At 50.5% G+C, this 21,598-nt stretch overlaps 6 non-coding genes across 6 annotated transcripts; all 6 read right to left on the reverse strand.

The window, feature by feature from the left end:
• Positions 1–1,269: 1,269 nt before the first annotated feature.
• LOC138496491 (U4 spliceosomal RNA) lies at positions 1,270–1,410 on the reverse strand. The gene has a single exon (XR_011277998.1). It is a non-coding gene; the product is annotated as a U4 spliceosomal RNA (small nuclear RNA).
• Positions 1,411–4,918: 3,508 nt separating this feature from the next.
• On the reverse strand, positions 4,919–5,059 carry LOC138496492 (U4 spliceosomal RNA). The gene has a single exon (XR_011277999.1). It is a non-coding gene; the product is annotated as a U4 spliceosomal RNA (small nuclear RNA).
• A 3,508-nt stretch (positions 5,060–8,567) lies between these two features.
• Positions 8,568–8,708, reverse strand: LOC138496494 (U4 spliceosomal RNA). Its single transcript, XR_011278000.1, has one exon. It is a non-coding gene; the product is annotated as a U4 spliceosomal RNA (small nuclear RNA).
• Positions 8,709–12,216: 3,508 nt separating this feature from the next.
• Positions 12,217–12,357, reverse strand: LOC138496495 (U4 spliceosomal RNA). The gene has a single exon (XR_011278001.1). It is a non-coding gene; the product is annotated as a U4 spliceosomal RNA (small nuclear RNA).
• A 3,503-nt stretch (positions 12,358–15,860) lies between these two features.
• Positions 15,861–16,001, reverse strand: LOC138496497 (U4 spliceosomal RNA). The gene has a single exon (XR_011278003.1). It is a non-coding gene; the product is annotated as a U4 spliceosomal RNA (small nuclear RNA).
• Positions 16,002–19,509: 3,508 nt separating this feature from the next.
• LOC138496498 (U4 spliceosomal RNA) lies at positions 19,510–19,650 on the reverse strand. The gene has a single exon (XR_011278004.1). It is a non-coding gene; the product is annotated as a U4 spliceosomal RNA (small nuclear RNA).
• Positions 19,651–21,598: the final 1,948 nt, after the last annotated feature.

The raw sequence follows: 21,598 nt of genomic DNA on the forward strand, positions 1-21,598 counted from the left end.
ACTGCGACCGGCTGCACCACTGTGGCTGTTCTCACGCTGCAGTCACTAAAGCCGTCTGAGAACCCTCGACCAGCGTTCCAGATCCACCAACCAGCACACAGACAACGATTCTTCACCCCGAGCCGCCGGGTAGGGCAGCCTGCAGCCGTCCGCCCAGCCTCGCTTACCAAATTGCCTGCCAACTGATATCCACATCTGTCGTCCCTCTTGAACTCTGTCGCCGGAGCTACAAAGCATGCTGGAAGCCACTCGATGCTGTCGAGTACCAAGATCATCTCAAACACCAGTTACATTGTGGTTCTGTCCCCCTGGTCCTTCTCCGAAGGCCCTTAGTGACATTTACGACCTCTTGCTCCCTTGCTGCTGCAACCAAATAACCTTGAACAGTTCAGACTGATTGCTTTACCGACTGCACTCCTGTCAGTATCCAGAGTGCATCCCTCTCCTTTGTGAAACTGTCTGTCCCCTGTTTTCCTTTATAGGGTGGGTTGTATTTTGTAGTGTGTTAGAACTGTCTGTTGTATTAATACTTAAGTAGATATTTGTATACAACCTTGACTGGACAGTCCCTTTTATCAGTGGGTCACAATTGTTTTTTCGCTCTGTTGCAACTAACCAGCCTGACGTTCCGTCCACTGTTCGGACCCCTTCCGGTGTACTAGAGGTGTGGGACTGATTGATGGTCTAGAAAGCGATATTCCTCCCTGGACCACTAGTGCCCCGGAAGTTGATTCGCCACACCAAGAGAGGTCGGGTTGTTGACTCCACGTGAATATGTGTCTATAGAATGCATGGGGACAGAAATGCCCTTTTGCCTCTCTTGGGAAGACTGAGATGGTGAGCGAAGGCCAAAGGTAAAGCGACCCCTCTGCTGCGGTTGGCTTCAGTGGCAGCCAGACCTCCCTGAGTAACCATCCAACAATCTGATGACTTTCGCAAGAGCAGATGTGGCAAAGAGGATCGAAGGCAGACAGGTCACTGTCTGCTAGGTTCTGAAAGCTCATGGTTTTCATGTCGTGAGATCAGGAAGGCAGCGAGACAACTGAGGCGCTTAATGCACCTGCTGCATGGTCACGGTTCCATAGACTTCGCTGCGCCGCTTGGAGTTTACGAATGCGCTAGCTTCTGGAAGTAAACCCCTTTGTTGAGGGTAGGCCACGAGAGAAGAAAGAATAGAAGGGATGGGTTCCGAAAAACACACCCCTCTTGCTAGGTCTTCTCCAGTGGAGTAAAAGCGTCATTGTCTCCTTTTCAAACAAATCGGTTCAGCCTCCGTAGAGACTGTCAAAAATTACCAATTCCAGCTATATTTCAAGCTGTCATGGCGGGGTATTGGGTAAAGTTTTCAATAAGCAATAATCGCGCCTCGGTTAAACCTCATGAGCTACGATACTGCCACTGCGCAAAGCTAAAGCACCTGACCCAGAGGCCCGTGCGCCCCGGGAATGGATTCCCATTTAACTTGCACTGATCCCAGCAAGCTCCATCCTGAGCATCCTTTGTCAAACTCATAAAACCGCCTGGATTCCAGTGCCGAGATTTGTTGAGGTGAACACCTGTATCATCTTGCGCTCACCAAACTGACAGCAAATATAGTAGCAAGGTATGCATAGGATTCTGGGAGTAAACATGCAAATGAGCAGGCTGCTACCTGTGCGCTCTTTCCCTTAGCATGATCGGTGGCCTGTTGGCAAGTGACCCCGCCCTCCTGAGAGATTATTGGGCAGGCCGCTGCCAAGGCAACATGGGAGAGGCTTGAGAATGCAAAGAGCCATTGGAGGATTGCACAGGAGCGAGGACAGCATCGAGAAATGGGCTCCTTTGGGGACAGGTGAAGTGATGCTCCACCAGGACGACCAGCTGTTTCTGCAGTGCAGCCAGGACATTGACAAGAAGTGAATCAATTTGTCTCTGAGCGTTCCAACTGTTGACCAAACCATTACAATTTCGATACATTTCCATTCCATCACATACCTACCTGTTTGTGATAATTGCACTTGTCCTTGAAAATAGACCCGATTTTGCAGGGGACTCTGGGAAAAGTGAAAAGGTCCTATGTAATTCACGTCTTGTACCCTGTCTCATAGGGCGGACCCTGCAATTCTACTTCCACTCCACTGCCAAAAATGAAGCGGCCTTGCCCTGTTCAGGCTTTTTGCTGTAGCCCCTGGGCCTTTGCAGAGCCATCTGCTTAGTGTGGCTCTGCCACTGAGGTCAGAAGAGAACATTTAGCCTGAGAAACGGCTGTCTGTGTGTGCAGCTTGGAGAAGACACTGTTGCCATGGGAAAGACATGCCTGTTTGCTGTGCAAATGAAGTGCAGACACAGACAGAAGAGACCACTTGACTGGTAGGAATTGAAGAACCTGACCAAGAGTGAGGAATTAGACCATCCGCACGGGGAGTGTGCGCTCCGCCTGGGCTGGTTTGATACTTTTAAAAAAGAAATGGAATGTTGGTAGGTAAACCTCCTGGAAATGTGTGGGGCTATTCCGCACACATTTCCCAATGGACACTGCACAACAAACACATAGTCAAGTGCACTCTGGGGGACACAGTCTACCGGTGCGGTCCTCCTGTCACATTTAGCTGCAATGTGACAGCCATGGGTACATCAAAGCATCTCTGAAGGGGGAAGGCAACGCCTTCCTCCGGCCCTGGTCAGCCTACTTAAAATAGCAAAGGCTCCATCGATATGCCCTGCCTATTGTTAGGTTCTCTCTGATGGCAGCGCATACTGATGAGAGTTAAGTGAAGCAGGCCTGCCAAGAGGCCTGTTCACAGAACTAACACAGGGCAGGAAACCCCAACACCTTTTTCATATGCAATGTGTCAGCTTGAAGCTAGCTCCCACCCCTCTGTATGAAGGCCATTGAATGTCATGTGTGGAACAACTGTTTACAGTAGGCAACCGCTGCAGGGCCACCCCCTTTCAGAGGGAAGATATATGTGATTTGATGCAGACAGTCTGTTCTCGAGCTCAATTAACCAGAGAGCCACTTTGATCCACAGGAGACAGGAAGATGGGTGCGGCTTAGTAGTACATGTTGTCACCCCTTACCTTTCCTGTTGCAAAGCACTCTGGTCATGACCTTACGCATGACAGAAGATTGGTGGTGGGGACCCAGGATTGGGTCTTTAAGGTAGGCTTAGCATGCTCCAATCACTGGGGCCCATTTGGCTTTAAAAGAGGGCTGAGCCCCTCACTAAGCAGATCATCCGACGGCTTCAAAAGGAGTACGAAGAAGGACTCATTCGGACCCTCGGTGATGGTACAGTCTGCCTCACGGCTTCCGCCAGTGAAGGAAGTCCAGGATTTCCAAGAGGGAAGCAAAATACCTCCCAAAACATCTCCCAGGGAACAGAGGGAGATACCCGACTCAGAGGATCCATCAAGCAGCACCAGAACCGGTACCCAGCCAGCACACAGCGTGCCCTGCTAGGTTAAGCCAGCAAGCTTCCTAGGTGGGAAGTGCCAGAGAGTCTCTGAACAAAGGACAAGGCCGTTGCCGGCAAACACTCTTCTCAGCTTTGGGTCGGCCGCCTTAAACGTCGACCCAAGCATTGAGAAGAAGCTCGGAGGAGTGGCACAACAAGCATCAACCAGCGTCCATCTTTTAAGGACTTTTTCGAAGCAGTCGAGCTCTCAAACTGCGACCGGCTGCAGCACTGTGGCTGTTCTCACGCTGCAGTCACTAAAGCCGTCTGAGAACCCTCGACCAGCGTTCCAGATCCACCAACCAGCACACAGACAACGATTCTTCACCCCGAGCCGCCGGGTAGGGCAGCCTGCAGCCGTCCGCCCAGCCTCGCTTACCAAACTGCCTGCCAACTGATATCCGCATCTGTCGTCCCTCTTGAACTCTGTCGCCGGAGCTACAAAGCATGCTGGAAGCCACTCGATGCTGTCGAGTACCAAGATCATCTCAAACACCAGTTACATTGTGGTTCTGTCCCCCTGGTCCTTCTCCGAAGGCCCTTAGTGACATTTACGACCTCTTGCTCCCTTGCTGCTGCAACCAAATAACCTTGAACAGTTCAGACTGATTGCTTTACCGACTGCACTCCTGTCAGTATCCAGAGTGCATCCCTCTCCTTTGTGAAACTGTCTGTCCCCTGTTTTCCTTTATAGGGTGGGTTGTATTTTGTAGTGTGTTAGAACTGTCTGTTGTATTAATACTAAAGTAGATATTTGTATACAACCTTGACTGGACAGTCCCTTTTATCAGTGGGTCACAATTGTTTTTTCGCTCTGTTGCAACTAACCAGCCTGACGTTCCGTCCACTGTTCGGACCCCTTACGGTGTACTAGAGGTGTGGGACTGATTGATGGTCTAGAAAGCGATATTCCTCCCTGGACCACTAGTGCCCCGGAAGTTGATTCGTCACACCAAGAGAGGTCGGGTTGTTGACTCCACGTGAATATGTGTCTATAGAATGCATGGGGACAGAAATGCCCTTTTGCCTCTCTTGGGAAGACTGAGATGGTGAGCGAAGGCCAAAGGTAAAGCGACCCCTCTGCTGCGGTTGGCTTCAGTGGCAGCCAGACCTCCCTGAGTAACCATCCAACAATCTGATGACTTTCGCAAGAGCAGATGTGGCAAAGAGGATCGAAGGCAGACAGGTCACTGTCTGCTAGGTTCTGAAAGCTCATGGTTTTCATGTCGTGAGATCAGGAAGGCAGCGAGACAACTGAGGCGCTTAATGCACCTGCTGCATGGTCACGGTTCCATAGACTTCGCTGCGCCGCTTGGAGTTTACGAATGCGCTAGCTTCTGGAAGTAAACCCCTTTGTTGAGGGTAGGCCACGAGAGAACAAAGAATAGAAAGGATGGGTTCCGAAAAACACACCCCTCTTGCTAGGTCTTCTCCAGTGGAGTAAAAGCGTCATTGTCTCCTTTTCAAACAAATCGTTTCAGCCTCCGTAGAGACTGTCAAAAATTACCAATTCCAGCTATATTTCAAGCTGTCATGGCGGGGTATTGGGTAAAGTTTTCAATAAGCAATAATCGCGCCTCGGTTAAACCTCATGAGCTACGATACTGCCACTGCGCAAAGCTAAAGCACCTGACCCAGAGGCCCGTGCGCCCCGGGAATGGATTCCCATTTAACTTGCACTGATCCCAGCAAGCTCCATCCTGAGCATCCTTTGTCAAACTCATAAAACCGCCTGGATTCCAGTGCCGAGATTTGTTGAGGTGAACACCTGTATCATCTTGCGCTCACCAAACTGACAGCAAATATAGTAGCAAGGTATGCATAGGATTCTGGGAGTAAACATGCAAATGAGCAGGCTGCTACCTGTGCGCTCTTTCCCTTAGCATGATCGGTGGCCTGTTGGCAAGTGACCCCGCCCTCCTGAGAGATTATTGGGCAGGCCGCTGCCAAGGCAACATGGGAGAGGCTTGAGAATGCAAAGAGCCATTGGAGGATTGCACAGGAGCGAAGACAGCATCGAGAAATGGGCTCCTTTGGGGACAGGTGAAGTGATGCTCCACCAGGACGACCAGCTGTTTCTGCAGTGCAGCCAGGACATTGACAAGAAGTGAATCAATTTGTCTCTGAGCGTTCCAACTGTTGACCAAACCATTACAATTTCGATACATTTCCATGCCATCACATACCTACCTGTTTGTGATAATTGCACTTGTCCTTGAAAACAGACCCGATTTTGCAGGGGATTCTGGGAAAAGTGAAAAGGTCCTATGTAATTCACGTCTTGTACCCTGTCTCATAGGGCGGACCCTGCAATTCTACTTCCACTCCACTGCCAAAAATGAAGCGGCCTTGCCCTGTTCAGGCTTTTTGCTGTAGCCCCTGGGCCTTTGCAGAGCCATCTGCTTAGTGTGGCTCTGCCACTGAGGTCAGAAGAGAACATTTAGCCTGAGAAACGGCTGTCTGTGTGTGCAGCTTGGAGAAGACACTGTTGCCATGGGAAAGACATGCCTGTTTGCTGTGCAAATGAAGTGCAGACACAGACAGAAGAGACCACTTGACTGGTAGGAATTGAAGAACCTGACCAAGAGTGAGGAATTAGACCATCCGCACGGGGAGTGTGCGCTCCGCCTGGGCTGGTTTGATACTTTTAAAAAAGAAATGGAATGTTGGTAGGTAAACCTCCTGGAAATGTGTGGGGCTATTCCGCACACATTTCCCAATGGACACTGCACAACAAACACATAGTCAAGTGCACTCTGGGGGACACAGTCTACCGGTGCGGTCCTCCTGTCACATTTAGCTGCAATGTGACAGCCATGGGTACATCAAAGCATCTCTGAAGGGGGAAGGCAACGCCTTCCTCCGGCCCTGGTCAGCCTACTTAAAATAGCAAAGGCTCCATCGATATGCCCTGCCTATTGTTAGGTTCTCTCTGATGGCAGCGCATACTGATGAGAGTTAAGTGAAGCAGGCCTGCCAAGAGGCCTGTTCACAGAACTAACACAGGGCAGGAAACCCCAACACCTTTTTCATATGCAATGTGTCAGCTTGAAGCTAGATCCCACCCCTCTGTATGAAGGCTATTGAATGTCAGGTGTGGAACACCTGTTTACAGTAGGCAACCGCTGCAGGGCCACCCCCTTTCAGAGGGAAGATATATGTGATTTGATGCAGACAGTCTGTTCTCGAGCTCAATTAACCAGAGAGCCACTTTGATCCACAGGAGACAGGAAGATGGGTGCGGCTTAGTAGTACATGTTGTCACCCCTTACCTTTCCTGTTGCAAAGCACTCTGGTCATGACCTTACGCATGACAGAAGATTGGTGGTGGGGACCCAGGATTGGGTCTTTAAGGTAGGCTTAGCATGCTCCAATCACTGGGGCCCATTTGGCTTTAAAAGAGGGCTGAGCCCCTCACTAAGCAGATCATCCGACGACTTCAAAAGGAGTACGAAGAAGGACTCATTCGGACCCTCGGTGATGGTACAGTCTGCCTCACGGCTTCCGCCAGTGAAGGAAGTCCAGGATTTCCAAGAGGGAAGCAAAATACCTCCCAAAACATCTCCCAGGGAACAGAGGGAGATACCCGACTCAGAGGATCCATCAAGCAGCACCAGAACCGGTACCCAGCCAGCACACAGCGTGCCCTGCTAGGTTAAGCCAGCAAGCTTCCTAGGTGGGAAGTGCCAGAGAGTCTCTGAACAAAGGACAAGGCCGTTGCCGGCAAACACTCTTCTCAGCTTTGGGTCGGCCGCCTTAAACGTCGACCCAAGCATTGAGAAGAAGCTCGGAGGAGTGCCACAACAAGCATCAACCAGCGTCCATCTTTTAAGGACTTTTTCGAAGCAGTCGAGCTCTCAAACTGCGACCGGCTGCACCACTGTGGCTGTTCTCACGCTGCAGTCACTAAAGCCGTCTGAGAACCCTCGACCAGCGTTCCAGATCCACCAACCAGCACACAGACAACGATTCTTCACCCCGAGCCGCCGGGTAGGGCAGCCTGCAGCCGTCCGCCCAGCCTCGCTTACCAAACTGCCTGCCAACTGATATCCCCATCTGTCGTCCCTCTTGAACTCTGTCGCCGGAGCTACAAAGCATGCTGGAAGCCACTCGATGCTGTCGAGTACCAAGATCATCTCAAACACCAGTTACATTGTGGTTCTGTCCCCCTGGTCCTTCTCCGAAGGCCCTTAGTGACATTTACGACCTCTTGCTCCCTTGCTGCTGCAACCAAATAACCTTGAACAGTTCAGACTGATTGCTTTACCGACTGCACTCCTGTCAGTATCCAGAGTGCATCCCTCTCCTTTGTGAAACTGTCTGTCCCCTGTTTTCCTTTATAGGGTGGGTTGTATTTTGTAGTGTGTTAGAACTGTCTGTTGTATTAATACTAAAGTAGATATTTGTATACAACCTTGACTGGACAGTCCCTTTTATCAGTGGGTCACAATTGTTTTTTCGCTCTGTTGCAACTAACCAGCCTGACGTTCCGTCCACTGTTCGGACCCCTTCCGGTGTACTAGAGGTGTGGGACTGATTGATGGTCTAGAAAGCGATATTCCTCCCTGGACCACTAGTGCCCCGGAAGTTGATTCGTCACACCAAGAGAGGTCGGGTTGTTGACTCCACGTGAATATGTGTCTATAGAATGCATGGGGACAGAAATGCCCTTTTGCCTCTCTTGGGAAGACTGAGATGGTGAGCGAAGGCCAAAGGTAAAGCGACCCCTCTGCTGCGGTTGGCTTCAGTGGCAGCCAGACCTCCCTGAGTAACCATCCAACAATCTGATGACTTTCGCAAGAGCAGATGTGGCAAAGAGGATCGAAGGCAGACAGGTCACTGTCTCCTAGGTTCTGAAAGCTCATGGTTTTCATGTCGTGAGATCAGGAAGGCAGCGAGACAACTGAGGCGCTTAATGCACCTGCTGCATGGTCACGGTTCCATAGACTTCGCTGCGCCGCTTGGAGTTTACGAATGCGCTAGCTTCTGGAAGTAAACCCCTTTGTTGAGGGTAGGCCACGAGAGAACAAAGAATAGAAGGGATGGGTTCCGAAAAACACACCCCTCTTGCTAGGTCTTCTCCAGTGGAGTAAAAGCGTCATTGTCTCCTTTTCAAACAAATCGGTTCAGCCTCCGTAGAGACTGTCAAAAATTACCAATTCCAGCTATATTTCAAGCTGTCATGGCGGGGTATTGGGTAAAGTTTTCAATAAGCAATAATCGCGCCTCGGTTAAACCTCATGAGCTACGATACTGCCACTGCGCAAAGCTAAAGCACCTGACCCAGAGGCCCGTGCGCCCCGGGAATGGATTCCCATTTAACTTGCACTGATCCCAGCATGCTCCATCCTGAGCATCCTTTGTCAAACTCATAAAACCGCCTGGATTCCAGTGCCGAGATTTGTTGAGGTGAACACCTGTATCATCTTGCGCTCACCAAACTGACAGCAAATATAGTAGCAAGGTATGCATAGGATTCTGGGAGTAAACATGCAAATGAGCAGGCTGCTACCTGTGCGCTCTTTCCCTTAGCATGATCGGTGGCCTGTTGGCAAGTGACCCCGCCCTCCTGAGAGATTATTGGGCAGGCCGCTGCCAAGGCAACATGGGAGAGGCTTGAGAATGCAAAGAGCCATTGAAGGATTGCACAGGAGCGAGGACAGCATCGAGAAATGGGCTCCTTTGGGGACAGGTGAAGTGATGCTCCACCAGGACGACCAGCTGTTTCTGCAGTGCAGCCAGGACATTGACAAGAAGTGAATCAATTTGTCTCTGAGCGTTCCAACTGTTGACCAAACCATTACAATTTCGATACATTTCCATGCCATCACATACCTACCTGTTTGTGATAATTGCACTTGTCCTTGAAAATAGACCCGATTTTGCAGGGGACTCTGGGAAAAGTGAAAAGGTCCTATGTAATTCACGTCTTGTACCCTGTCTCATAGGGCGGACCCTGCAATTCTACTTCCACTCCACTGCCAAAAATGAAGCGGCCTTGCCCTGTTCAGGCTTTTTGCTGTAGCCCCTGGGCCTTTGCAGAGCCATCTGCTTAGTGTGGCTCTGCCACTGAGGTCAGAAGAGAACATTTAGCCTGAGAAACGGCTGTCTGGGTGTGCAGCTTGGAGAAGACACTGTTGCCATGGGAAAGACATGCCTGTTTGCTGTGCAAATGAAGTGCAGACACAGACAGAAGAGACCACTTGACTGGTAGGAATTGAAGAACCTGACCAAGAGTGAGGAATTAGACCATCCGCACGGGGAGTGTGCGCTCCGCCTGGGCTGGTTTGATACTTTTAAAAAAGAAATGGAATGTTGGTAGGTAAACCTCCTGGAAATGTGTGGGGCTATTCCGCACACATTTCCCAATGGACACTGCACAACAAACACATAGTCAAGTGCACTCTGGGGGACACAGTCTACCGGTGCGGTCCTCCTGTCACATTTAGCTGCAATGTGACAGCCATGGGTACATCAAAGCATCTCTGAAGGGGGAAGGCAACGCCTTCCTCCGGCCCTGGTCAGCCTACTTAAAATAGCAAAGGCTCCATCGATATGCCCTGCCTATTGTTAGGTTCTCTCTGATGGCAGCGCATACTGATGAGAGTTAAGTGAAGCAGGCCTGCCAAGAGGCCTGTTCACAGAACTAACACAGGGCAGGAAACCCCAACACCTTTTTCATATGCAATGTGTCAGCTTGAAGCTAGCTCCCACCCCTCTGTATGAAGGCCATTGAATGTCATGTGTGGAACAACTGTTTACAGTAGGCAACCGCTGCAGGGCCACCCCCTTTCAGAGGGAAGATATATGTGATTTGATGCAGACAGTCTGTTCTTGAGCTCAATTAACCAGAGAGCCACTTTGATCCACAGGAGACAGGAAGATGGGTGCGGCTTAGTAGTACATGTTGTCACCCCTTACCTTTCCTGTTGCAAAGCACTCTGGTCATGACCTTACGCATGACAGAAGATTGGTGGTGGGGACCCAGGATTGGGTCTTTAAGGTAGGCTTAGCATGCTCCAATCACTGGGGCCCATTTGGCTTTAAAAGAGGGCTGAGCCCCTCACTAAGCAGATCATCCGACGACTTCAAAAGGAGTACGAAGAAGGACTCATTCGGACCCTCGGTGATGGTACAGTCTGCCTCACGGCTTCCGCCAGTGAAGGAAGTCCAGGATTTCCAAGAGGGAAGCAAAATACCTCCCAAAACATCTCCCAGGGAACAGAGGGAGATACCCGACTCAGAGGATCCATCAAGCAGCACCAGAACTGGTACCCAGCCAGCACACAGCGTGCCCTGCTAGGTTAAGCCAGCAAGCTTCCTAGGTGGGAAGTGCCAGAGAGTCTCTGAACAAAGGACAAGGCCGTTGCCGGCAAACACTCTTCTCAGCTTTGGGTCGGCCGCCTTAAACGTCGACCCAAGCATTGAGAAGAAGCTCGGAGGAGTGCCACAACAAGCATCAACCAGCGTCCATCTTTTAAGGACTTTTTCGAAGCAGTCGAGCTCTCAAACTGCGACCGGCTGCACCACTGTGGCTGTTCTCACGCTGCAGTCACTAAAGCCGTCTGAGAACCCTCGACCAGCGTTCCAGATCCACCAACCAGCACACAGACAACGATTCTTCACCCCGAGCCGCCGGGTAGGGCAGCCTGCAGCCGTCCGCCCAGCCTCGCTTACCAAACTGCCTGCCAACTGATATCCGCATCTGTCGTCCCTCTTGAACTCTGTTGCCGGAGCTACAAAGCATGCTGGAAGCCACTCGATGCTGTCGAGTACCAAGATCATCTCAAACACCAGTTACATTGTGGTTCTGTCCCCCTGGTCCTTCTCCGAAGGCCCTTAGTGACATTTACGACCTCTTGCTCCCTTGCTGCTGCAACCAAATAACCTTGAACAGTTCAGACTGATTGCTTTACCGACTGCACTCCTGTCAGTATCCAGAGTGCATCCCTCTCCTTTGTGAAACTGTCTGTCCCCTGTTTTCCTTTATAGGGTGGGTTGTATTTTGTAGTGTGTTAGAACTGTCTGTTGTATTAATACTAAAGTAGATATTTGTATACAACCTTGACTGGACAGTCCCTTTTATCAGTGGGTCACAATTGTTTTTTCGCTCTGTTGCAACTAACCAGCCTGACGTTCCGTCCACTGTTCGGACCCCTTCCGGTGTACTAGAGGTGTGGGACTGATTGATGGTCTAGAAAGCGATATTCCTCCCTGGACCACTAGTGCCCCCGAAGTTGATTCGTCACACCAAGAGAGGTCGGGTTGTTGACTCCACGTGAATATGTGTCTATAGAATGCATGGGGACAGAAATGCCCTTTTGCCTCTCTTGGGAAGACTGAGATGGTGAGCGAAGGCCAAAGGTAAAGCGACCCCTCTGCTGCGGTTGGCTTCAGTGGCAGCCAGACCTCCCTGAGTAACCATCCAACAATCTGATGACTTTCGCAAGAGCAGATGTGGCAAAGAGGATCGAAGGCAGACAGGTCACTGTCTGCTAGGTTCTGAAAGCTCATGGTTTTCATGTCGTGAGATCAGGAAGGCAGCGAGACAACTGAGGCGCTTAATGCACCTGCTGCATGGTCACGGTTCCATAGACTTCGCTGCGCCGCTTGGATTTTACGAATGCGCTAGCTTCTGGAAGTAAACCCCTTAGTTGAGGGTAGGCCACGAGAGAACAAAGAATAGAAGGGATGGGTTCCGAAAAACACACCCCTCTTGATAGGTCTTCTCCAGTGGAGTAAAAGCGTCATTGTCTCCTTTTCAAACAAATCGGTTCAGCCTCCGTAGAGACTGTCAAAAATTACCAATTCCAGCTATATTTCAAGCTGTCATGGCGGGGTATTGGGTAAAGTTTTCAATAAGCAATAATCGCGCCTCGGTTAAACCTCATGAGCTACGATACTGCCACTGCGCAAAGCTAAAGCACCTGACCCAGAGGCCCGTGCGCCCCGGGAATGGATTCCCATTTAACTTGCACTGATCCCAGCAAGCTCCATCCTGAGGATCCTTTGTCAAACTCATAAAACCGCCTGGATTCCAGTGCCGAGATTTGTTGAGGTGAACACCTGTATCATCTTGCGCTCACCAAACTGACAGCAAATATAGTAGCAAGGTATGCATAGGATTCTGGGAGTAAACATGCAAATGAGCAGGCTGCTACCTGTGCGCTCTTTCCCTTAGCATGATCGGTGGCCTGTTGGCAAGTGACCCCGCCCTCCTGAGAGATTATTGGGCAGGCCGCTGCCAAGGCAACATGGGAGAGGCTTGAGAATGCAAAGAGCCATTGGAGGATTGCACAGGAGCGAGGACAGCATCGAGAAATGGGCTCCTTTGGGGACAGGTGAAGTGATGCTCCACCAGGACGACCAGCTGTTTCTGCAGTGCAGCCAGGACATTGACAAGAAGTGAATCAATTTGTCTCTGAGCGTTCCAACTGTTGACCAAACCATTACAATTTCGATACATTTCCATGCCATCACATACCTACCTGTTTGTGATAATTGCACTTGTCCTTGAAAATAGACCCGATTTTGCAGGGGACTCTGGGAAAAGTGAAAAGGTCCTATGTAATTCACGTCTTGTACCCTGTCTCATAGGGCAGACCCTGCAATTCTACTTCCACTCCACTGCCAAAAATGAAGCGGCCTTGCCCTGTTCAGGCTTTTTGCTGTAGCCCCTGGGCCTTTGCAGAGCCATCTGCTTAGTGTGGCTCTGCCACTGAGGTCAGAAGAGAACATTTAGCCTGAGAAACGGCTGTCTGTGTGTGCAGCTTGGAGAAGACACTGTTGCCATGGGAAAGACATGCCTGTTTGCTGTGCAAATGAAGTGCAGACACAGACAGAAGAGACCACTTGACTGGTAGGAATTGAAGAACCTGACCAAGAGTGAGGAATTAGACCATCCGCACGGGGAGTGTGCGCTCCGCCTGGGCTGGTTTGATACTTTTAAAAAAGAAATGGAATGTTGGTAGGTAAACCTCCTGGAAATGTGTGGGGCTATTCCGCACACATTTCCCAATGGACACTGCACAACAAACACATAGTCAAGTGCACTCTGGGGGACACAGTCTACCGGTGCGGTCCTCCTGTCACATTTAGCTGCAATGTGACAGCCATGGGTACATCAAAGCATCTCTGAAGGGGGAAGGCAACGCCTTCCTCCGGCCCTGGTCAGCCTACTTAAAATAGCATCCATCGATATGCCCTGCCTATTGTTAGGTTCTCTCTGATGGCAGCGCATACTGATGAGAGTTAAGTGAAGCAGGCCTGCCAAGAGGCCTGTTCACAGAACTAACACAGGGCAGGAAACCCCAACACCTTTTTCATATGCAATGTGTCAGCTTGAAGCTAGCTCCCACCCCTCTGTATGAAGGCCATTGAATGTCATGTGTGGAACAACTGTTTACAGTAGGCAACCGCTGCAGGGCCACCCCCTTTCAGAGGGAAGATATATGTGATTTGATGCAGACAGTCTGTTCTCGAGCTCAATTAACCAGAGAGCCACTTTGATCCACAGGAGACAGGAAGATGGGTGCGGCTTAGTAGTACATGTTGTCACCCCTTACCTTTCCTGTTGCAAAGCACTCTGGTCATGACCTTACGCATGACAGAAGATTGGTGGTGGGGACCCAGGATTGGGTCTTTAAGGTAGGCTTAGCATGCTCCAATCACTGGGGCCCATTTGGCTTTAAAAGAGGGCTGAGCCCCTCACTAAGCAGATCATCCGACGACTTCAAAAGGAGTACGAAGAAGGACTCATTCGGACCCTCGGTGATGGTACAGTCTGCCTCACGGCTTCCGCCAGTGAAGGAAGTCCAAGATTTCCAAGAGGGAAGCAAAATACCTCCCAAAACATCTCCCAGGGAACAGAGGGAGATACCCGACTCAGAGGATCCATCAAGCAGCACCAGAACCGGTACCCAGCCAGCACACAGCGTGCCCTGCTAGGTTAAGCCAGCAAGCTTCCTAGGTGGGAAGTGCCAGAGAGTCTCTGAACAAAGGACAAGGCCGTTGCCGGCAAACACTCTTCTCAGCTTTGGGTCGGCCGCCTTAAACGTCGACCCAAGCATTGAGAAGAAGCTCAGAGGAGTGCCACAACAAGCATCAACCAGCGTCCATCTTTTAAGGACTTTTTCGAAGCAGTCGAGCTCTCAAACTGCGACCGGCTGCACCACTGTGGCTGTTCTCACGCTGCAGTCACTAAAGCCGTCTGAGAACCCTCGACCAGCGTTCCAGATCCACCAACCAGCACACAGACAACGATTCTTCACCCCGAGCCGCCGGGTAGGGCAGCCTGCAGCCGTCCGCCCAGCCTCGCTTACCAAACTGCCTGCCAACTGATATCCGCATCTGTCGTCCCTCTTGAACTCTGTCGCCGGAGCTACAAAGCATGCTGGAAGCCACTCGATGCTGTCGAGTACCAAGATCATCTCAAACACCAGTTACATTGTGGTTCTGTCCCCCTGGTCCTTCTCCGAAGGCCCTTAGTGACATTTACGACCTCTTGCTCCCTTGCTGCTGCAACCAAATAACCTTGAACAGTTCAGACTGATTGCTTTACCGACTGCACTCCTGTCAGTATCCAGAGTGCATCCCTCTCCTTTGTGAAACTGTCTGTCCCCTGTTTTCCTTTATAGGGTGGGTTGTATTTTGTAGTGTGTTAGAACTGTCTGTTGTATTAATACTAAAGTAGATATTTGTATACAACCTTGACTGGACAGTCCCTTTTATCAGTGGGTCACAATTGTTTTTTCGCTCTGTTGCAACTAACCAGCCTGACGTTCCGTCCACTGTTCGGACCCCTTCCGGTGTACTAGAGGTGTGGGACTGATTGATGGTCTAGAAAGCGATATTCCTCCCTGGACCACTAGTGCCCCGGAAGTTGATTCGCCACACCAAGAGAGGTCGGGTTGTTGACTCCACGTGAATATGTGTCTATAGAATGCATGGGGACAGAAATGCCCTTTTGCCTCTCTTGGGAAGACTGAGATGGTGAGCGAAGGCCAAAGGTAAAGCGACCCCTCTGCTGCGGTTGGCTTCAGTGGCAGCCAGACCTCCCTGAGTAACCATCCAACAATCTGATGACTTTCGCAAGAGCAGATGTGGCAAAGAGGATCGAAGGCAGACAGGTCACTGTCTGCTAGGTTCTGAAAGCTCATGGTTTTCATGTCGTGAGATCAGGAAGGCAGCGAGACAACTGAGGCGCTTAATGCACCTGCTGCATGGTCACGGTTCCATAGACTTCGCTGCGCCGCTTGGAGTTTACGAATGCGCTAGCTTCTGGAAGTAAACCCCTTTGTTGAGGGTAGGCCACGAGAGAACAAAGAATAGAAGGGATGGGTTCCGAAAAACACACCCCTCTTGCTAGGTCTTCTCCAGTGGAGTAAAAGCGTCATTGTCTCCTTTTCAAACAAATCGGTTCAGCCTCCGTAGAGACTGTCAAAAATTACCAATTCCAGCTATATTTCAAGCTGTCATGGCGGGGTATTGGGTAAAGTTTTCAATAAGCAATAATCGCGCCTCGGTTAAACCTCATGAGCTACGATACTGCCACTGCGCAAAGCTAAAGCACCTGACCCAGAGGCCCGTGCGCCCCGGGAATGGATTCCCATTTAACTTGCACTGATCCCAGCAAGCTCCATCCTGAGCATCCTTTGTCAAACTCATAAAACCGCCTGGATTCCAGTGCCGAGATTTGTTGAGGTGAACACCTGTATCATCTTGCGCTCACCAAACTGACAGCAAATATAGTAGCAAGGTATGCATAGGATTCTGGGAGTAAACATGCAAATGAGCAGGCTGCTACCTGTGCGCTCTTTCCCTTAGCATGATCGGTGGCCTGTTGGCAAGTGACCCCGCCCTCCTGAGAGATTATTGGGCAGGCCGCTGCCAAGGCAACATGGGAGAGGCTTGAGAATGCAAAGAGCCATTGGAGGATTGCACAGGAGCGAGGACAGCATCGAGAAATGGGCTCCTTTGGGGACAGGTGAAGTGATGCTCCACCAGGACGACCAGCTGTTTCTGCAGTGCAGCCAGGACATTGACAAGAAGTGAATCAATTTGTCTCTGAGCGTTCCAACTGTTGACCAAACCATTACAATTTCGATACATTTCCATGCCATCACATACCTACCTGTTTGTGATAATTGCACTTGTCCTTGAAAATAGACCCGATTTTGCAGGGGACTCTGGGAAAAGTGAAAAGGTCCTATGTAATTCACGTCTTGTACCCTGTCTCATAGGGCGGACCCTGCAATTCTACTTCCACTCCACTGCCAAAAATGAAGCGGCCTTGCCCTGTTCAGGCTTTTTGCTGTAGCCCCTGGGCCTTTGCAGAGCCATCTGCTTAGTGTGGCTCTGCCACTGAGGTCAGAAGAGAACATTTAGCCTGAGAAACGGCTGTCTGTGTGTGCAGCTTGGAGAAGACACTGTTGCCATGGGAAAGACATGCCTGTTTGCTGTGCAAATGAAGTGCAGACACAGACAGAAGAGACCACTTGACTGGTAGGAATTGAAGAACCTGACCAAGAGTGAGGAATTAGACCATCCGCACGGGGAGTGTGCGCTCGGCCTGGGCTGGTTTGATACTTTTAAAAAAGAAATGGAATGTTGGTAGGTAAACCTCCTGGAAATGTGTGGGGCTATTCCGCACACATTTCCCAATGGACACTGCACAACAAACACATAGTCAAGTGCACTCTGGGGGACACAGTCTACCGGTGCGGTCCTCCTGTCACATTTAGCTGCAATGTGACAGCCATGGGTACATCAAAGCATCTCTGAAGGGGGAAGGCAACGCCTTCCTCCGGCCCTGGTCAGCCTACTTAAAATAGCAAAGGCTCCATCGATATGCCCTGCCTATTGTTAGGTTCTCTCTGATGGCAGCGCATACTGATGAGAGTTAAGTGAAGCAGGCCTGCCAAGAGGCCTGTTCACAGAACTAACACAGGGCAGGAAACCCCAACACCTTTTTCATATGCAATGTGTCAGCTTGAAGCTAGCTCCCACCCCTCTGTATGAAGGCCATTGAATGTCATGTGTGGAACAACTGTTTACAGTAGGCAACCGCTGCAGGGCCACCCCCTTTCAGAGGGAAGATATATGTGATTTGATGCAGACAGTCTGTTCTCGAGCTCAATTAACCAGAGAGCCACTTTGATCCACAGGAGACAGGAAGATGGGTGCGGCTTAGTAGTACATGTTGTCACCCCTTACCTTTCCTGTTGCAAAGCACTCTGGTCATGACCTTACGCATGACAGAAGATTGGTGGTGGGGACCCAGGATTGGGTCTTTAAGGTAGGCTTAGCATGCTCCAATCACTGGGGCCCATTTGGCTTTAAAAGAGGGCTGAGCCCCTCACTAAGCAGATCATCCGACGACTTCAAAAGGAGTACGAAGAAGGACTCATTCGGACCCTCGGTGATGGTACAGTCTGCCTCACGGCTTCCGCCAGTGAAGGAAGTCCAAGATTTCCAAGAGGGAAGCAAAATACCTCCCAAAACATCTCCCAGGGAACAGAGGGAGATACCCGACTCAGAGGATCCATCAAGCAGCACCAGAACCGGTACCCAGCCAGCACACAGCGTGCCCTGCTAGGTTAAGCCAGCAAGCTTCCTAGGTGGGAAGTGCCAGAGAGTCTCTGAACAAAGGACAAGGCCGTTGCCGGCAAACACTCTTCTCAGCTTTGGGTCGGCCGCCTTAAACGTCGACCCAAGCATTGAGAAGAAGCTCAGAGGAGTGCCACAACAAGCATCAACCAGCGTCCATCTTTTAAGGACTTTTTCGAAGCAGTCGAGCTCTCAAACTGCGACCGGCTGCACCACTGTGGCTGTTCTCACGCTGCAGTCACTAAAGCCGTCTGAGAACCCTCGACCAGCGTTCCAGATCCACCAACCAGCACACAGACAACGATTCTTCACCCCGAGCCGCCGGGTAGGGCAGCCTGCAGCCGTCCGCCCAGCCTCGCTTACCAAACTGCCTGCCAACTGATATCCGCATCTGTCGTCCCTCTTGAACTCTGTCGCCGGAGCTACAAAGCATGCTGGAAGCCACTCGATGCTGTCGAGTACCAAGATCATCTCAAACACCAGTTACATTGTGGTTCTGTCCCCCTGGTCCTTCTCCGAAGGCCCTTAGTGACATTTACGACCTCTTGCTCCCTTGCTGCTGCAACCAAATAACCTTGAACAGTTCAGACTGATTGCTTTACCGACTGCACTCCTGTCAGTATCCAGAGTGCATCCCTCTCCTTTGTGAAACTGTCTGTCCCCTGTTTTCCTTTATAGGGTGGGTTGTATTTTGTAGTGTGTTAGAACTGTCTGTTGTATTAATACTAAAGTAGATATTTGTATACAACCTTGACTGGACAGTCCCTTTTATCAGTGGGTCACAATTGTTTTTTCGCTCTGTTGCAACTAACCAGCCTGACGTTCCGTCCACTGTTCGGACCCCTTCCGGTGTACTAGAGGTGTGGGACTGATTGATGGTCTAGAAAGCGATATTCCTCCCTGGACCACTAGTGCCCCGGAAGTTGATTCGCCACACCAAGAGAGGTCGGGTTGTTGACTCCACGTGAATATGTGTCTATAGAATGCATGGGGACAGAAATGCCCTTTTGCCTCTCTTGGGAAGACTGAGATGGTGAGCGAAGGCCAAAGGTAAAGCGACCCCTCTGCTGCGGTTGGCTTCAGTGGCAGCCAGACCTCCCTGAGTAACCATCCAACAATCTGATGACTTTCGCAAGAGCAGATGTGGCAAAGAGGATCGAAGGCAGACAGGTCACTGTCTGCTAGGTTCTGAAAGCTCATGGTTTTCATGTCGTGAGATCAGGAAGGCAGCGAGACAACTGAGGCGCTTAATGCACCTGCTGCATGGTCACGGTTCCATAGACTTCGCTGCGCCGCTTGGAGTTTACGAATGCGCTAGCTTCTGGAAGTAAACCCCTTTGTTGAGGGTAGGCCACGAGAGAACAAAGAATAGAAGGGATGGGTTCCGAAAAACACACCCCTCTTGCTAGGTCTTCTCCAGTGGAGTAAAAGCGTCATTGTCTCCTTTTCAAACAAATCGGTTCAGCCTCCGTAGAGACTGTCAAAAATTACCAATTCCAGCTATATTTCAAGCTGTCATGGCGGGGTATTGGGTAAAGTTTTCAATAAGCAATAATCGCGCCTCGGTTAAACCTCATGAGCTACGATACTGCCACTGCGCAAAGCTAAAGCACCTGACCCAGAGGCCCGTGCGCCCCGGGAATGGATTCCCATTTAACTTGCACTGATCCCAGCAAGCTCCATCCTGAGCATCCTTTGTCAAACTCATAAAACCGCCTGGATTCCAGTGCCGAGATTTGTTGAGGTGAACACCTGTATCATCTTGCGCTCACCAAACTGACAGCAAATATAGTAGCAAGGTATGCATAGGATTCTGGGAGTAAACATGCAAATGAGCAGGCTGCTACCTGTGCGCTCTTTCCCTTAGCATGATCGGTGGCCTGTTGGCAAGTGACCCCGCCCTCCTGAGAGATTATTGGGCAGGCCGCTGCCAAGGCAACATGGGAGAGGCTTGAGAATGCAAAGAGCCATTGGAGGATTGCACAGGAGCGAGGACAGCATCGAGAAATGGGCTCCTTTGGGGACAGGTGAAGTGATGCTCCACCAGGACGACCAGCTGTTTCTGCAGTGCAGCCAGGACATTGACAAGAAGTGAATCAATTTGTCTCTGAGCGTTCCAACTGTTGACCAAACCATTACAATTTCGATACATTTCCATGCCATCACATACCTACCTGTTTGTGATAATTGCACTTGTCCTTGAAAATAGACCCGATTTTGCAGGGGACTCTGGGAAAAGTGAAAAGGTCCTATGTAATTCACGTCTTGTACCCTGTCTCATAGGGCGGACCCTGCAATTCTACTTCCACTCCACTGCCAAAAATGAAGCGGCCTTGCCCTGTTCAGGCTTTTTGCTGTAGCCCCTGGGCCTTTGCAGAGCCATCTGCTTAGTGTGGCTCTGCCACTGAGGTCAGAAGAGAACATTTAGCCTGAGAAACGGCTGTCTGTGTGTGCAGCTTGGAGAAGACACTGTTGCCATGGGAAAGACATGCCTGTTTGCTGTGCAAATGAAGTGCAGACACAGACAGAAGAGACCACTTGACTGGTAGGAATTGAAGAACCTGACCAAGAGTGAGGAATTAGACCATCCGCACGGGGAGTGTGCGCTCGGCCTGGGCTGGTTTGATACTTTTAAAAAAGAAATGGAATGTTGGTAGGTAAACCTCCTGGAAATGTGTGGGGCTATTCCGCACACATTTCCCAATGGACACTGCACAACAAACACATAGTCAAGTGCACTCTGGGGGACACAGTCTACCGGTGCGGTCCTCCTGTCACATTTAGCTGCAATGTGACAGCCATGGGTACATCAAAGCATCTCTGAAGGGGGAAGGCAACGCCTTCCTCCGGCCCTGGTCAGCCTACTTAAAATAGCAAAGGCTCCATCGATATGCCCTGCCTATTGTTAGGTTCTCTCTGATGGCAGCGCATACTGATGAGAGTTAAGTGAAGCAGGCCTGCCAAGAGGCCTGTTCACAGAACTAACACAGGGCAGGAAACCCCAACACCTTTTTCATATGCAATGTGTCAGCTTGAAGCTAGCTCCCACCCCTCTGTATGAAGGCCATTGAATGTCATGTGTGGAACAACTGTTTACAGTAGGCAACCGCTGCAGGGCCACCCCCTTTCAGAGGGAAGATATATGTGATTTGATGCAGACAGTCTGTTCTCGAGCTCAATTAACCAGAGAGCCACTTTGATCCACAGGAGACAGGAAGATGGGTGCGGCTTAGTAGTACATGTTGTCACCCCTTACCTTTCCTGTTGCAAAGCACTCTGGTCATGACCTTACGCATGACAGAAGATTGGTGGTGGGGACCCAGGATTGGGTCTTTAAGGTAGGCTTAGCATGCTCCAATCACTGGGCCCATTTGGCTTTAAAAGAGGGCTGAGCCCCTCACTAAGCAGATCATCCGACGACTTCAAAAGGAGTACGAAGAAGGACTCATTCGGACCCTCGGTGATGGTACAGTCTGCCTCACGGCTTCCGCCAGTGAAGGAAGTCCAGGATTTCCAAGAGGGAAGCAAAATACCTCCCAAAACATCTCCCAGGG

Source organism: Ambystoma mexicanum, chromosome 10 (assembly GCF_040938575.1).
Source record: "Ambystoma mexicanum isolate Mex_15411 chromosome 10, UKY_AmexF1_1, whole genome shotgun sequence".
Lineage (NCBI taxonomy): Eukaryota > Metazoa > Chordata > Amphibia > Caudata > Ambystomatidae > Ambystoma > Ambystoma mexicanum.